Here is a 3,113-nt window from a genome sequence, read left to right as displayed (position 1 = left end):
ATTTTTAACTCTCAATATAATAGATTTATTGTATTATAATATTATGCACCAGTTGTGACGTGCTTCCGCAATTGAATGCATATCAGCGTTTAAATATCGCGGCTCCCGTGAATGACAAAACACGAGGAGAGATGGTCTAGATACTAGTACCGTGGACACGCTCAACATCTTTCGACCACTCGGGCGAACGTAACAAGATGGAAAGCGAGAATCTCGAGACGGCCAAGATCAATTATCGTGTTCCGATGTGATCCGCAGATGGCGCTAATATTATAGTTTGGCAGATGACGAACATTCGGGCTCTACTTTTTACAATGAGATTTTCCCAAAGCGCCCCCAACCGCATCGCAAAGAGCACTCAATCGAGGCAGCCATACAATATGTTCCGCGGGTTTGATTGTGACGCGGTGATTAAATTTTTCTGGCCAATCGAGCACGATTGTATCTCCTTAATTTAAGTACAACATACATTTGCAGTCCGCTAATGGCAATTTGTAGAGAACGGGCCTTTTCTCCCCGTCCCCATCCCGTGTTGATGGCTGGCTATGGTGACGGCAAGCAGTTGAACGGCTTTCGCTGGATACTACCCATGATTTTTCATTTATGTTTCATCGTTCTACCGCGATGGATTTAGATTTGTCGTTGTTCTCTCTGTGTGTGTGTGTGTGTGTGTGTGTGTGTGTGTGTGTGTGTGTGTGTGTGTGTGTGTGTGTGTGTGTGTGTGTGGTGTGTGTGTGTGCGTGTGTGTGTAGGTGAGAATGAGGTTACGATAGCGACACTGCACCCCGATGCTCCATTCACCGACGACAGCCTAACGCATCCGTTCTACTTCAATAGTAAGTCTGCTGAGGAGATCTGTGGCGTGAAAGCGTGTCAACTATTTAGGGTGGTCCTTATAGTCACTAATGTTACGATTATAGAGCGAGCAGTAAATAAACAAGATTCGTCATACGGCTTACTGCCGACAATATGCTGCATTAAACACATTGAGAAATTACTATGGTACACTGCCACTGAACTTATGCCAATGTTTCATCTACATGTGTTAGCGCATTTTCTGTTTTTTTCTCTGCTATTCTATTGCTTACGTTTTCTATTTAATTCTATTCTATTCAATTCTATTCTGTTCTATTCTATTCTATTCTATTCTATTCTATTCTATTCTATTCTATTCTAATCTATTCTATTCTATTCTATTCTATTCTATTCTATTCTATTCTATTCTATTCTATTCTATTCTATTCTATTCTATTCCATTCTATTCTATTCTATTCTATTCTATTATATTATATTATATTTTATTCTATTCTATTCTATTCTCTGCTATTCTATTCCATTCTGTTCTATTCTATTCTATTCTATTTTTGTCGTCTTTTTTAATTTTTATATGATCTTCTATTCTAATATAGTCTTTCTCCCAAATTCTCCATATCTCCTTGCGAAGCTAAATGGAACAAGCCACCGGTCGATGGTCCACATCTGTTTGCGGAAAAATTCTACGTGCCGCGCTATCTCTACCTCATCGCATGCTTTTTCTCGCTGCTTGGCATACTCTCTACCATCGGATTCCTCGTATTCAATATCGCGAATAGGGAAGCCAGGTATTTGTGCATGCGGAATTACGAAAACGCGTTCTCGTATTAAAGTAGAATTATATCTACTCTAGAAAATCTCTCTATATTTATGTGTGTGTGTGTGTGTGTGTGTGTGTGTGTGTGTTTGTGTGTGCGTGTGTGTGTGTGTGTGTGTGTGTGTGTGTGTGTGTGTGTGTGTTGTGTGTGTGTGCGTAATTAGAATTAGAAGAAGAAAGAAGAAGATGTTTTATAAGCTTTAGGCACACAGCATCCACGTCGCGAATCAGGAAACTGAGAGATTGGCATGTCTATTTTAGTTATATATAGCGCTCTCTCCTACAGCGGTATGATACGTGTATTAAATCAGCTATATAGTCATATCATATCTCTCAACGTCTGAAACTTTTTTGTTTCCGGCAAAGATGTAACAATTGAAACGCTTTAAGTTTTAATTTTTTTCTCAAACAGGTTTTCATCGTATTCGTTGTTCATTCATATTATAATTAAGATAATGCGCGAAAAATATATTTATATAACAAAAGATATATATATTTGTATAAAAAAAAAAATCTGTTAATGCTGTTATATGTTTTTTTTAATTCACGCGAATTATATTCTTCCAGGCTGATCAAGATGTCCTCGCCGAAACTGAACAACATAATTTTATGTGGCTGCCTTCTTAACTACCTCTACGTGTTCTTTGAAGGGACGAACGAGCGGTACCCGGTCGTAGCGTTCTGCACTGCAAGTACAACTTTCGTAATCATACAAATGACATCAAGAAGTTTGTTTTTTTACACTTTACTTTTAACTGCGTACTGTCGATGCTACAGGCTTTAATTGGATTCAAAGCGTAAATATTTAATTTTCGCTATAGAGAAGTAGTGTGGCCCGCATATAACCGCTGCTTAGCACATGCGCAATTGGGATAAATCCTGCGGTCGTAGGTTGATGCATCAATTAACGACGTCGTGATTCACACGTGTAAATAAAGTAGCCATCATCATCACCATTATCATAATCATCGTCGTCATCGTCATTATCATCATCATCATCGTCGTCGTCGTCATGCTTTATTAATACACATTATACGCATAAATTATAATATGATACATACGGTTATATATGCTGTAAAAAACACTTGCGTCGAGTCTCATATGTAGTTATTCAGCTCATGTTCATGAGTAGATTGGGTGCACTGTGCTTACAGGTTAGAAACTTCTTGCTGACCGCAGGCTTCTCCCTAGCTTTCGGCGCTCTATTTTCGAAGACGTGGAGAGTTCACGCAATATTCACGGATAAGAACATCAGTCAGAGAAAGGTGTGCATCACTACATCTATACAAGGAGAAGAAGAGAAGGGGGTAGAAAGAGAGGGTGAGAGAGAAAGAGTAAGAGAGAGAGAAGGGGGAGAGAACGATAGAGCGTGCGAGAGTGAGAGTAAGAGAAGGTGAGAGGTCAAACGATAAAGAGAGTGTGTGTGTGTGTGTGTATGTGTGTGTGTGTGTGTGTGTGTGTGTGTGTGTGTGTGTGTGTGTGT

The sequence above is a fragment of the Priapulus caudatus genome, unplaced genomic scaffold (assembly GCF_000485595.1).
Source record: "Priapulus caudatus unplaced genomic scaffold, Priapulus_caudatus-5.0.1 Scaffold1586, whole genome shotgun sequence".
NCBI classification, from domain to species: Eukaryota; Metazoa; Priapulida; class Priapulimorpha; order Priapulimorphida; family Priapulidae; genus Priapulus; species Priapulus caudatus.
This window is presented reverse-complemented; position numbering follows the sequence as displayed.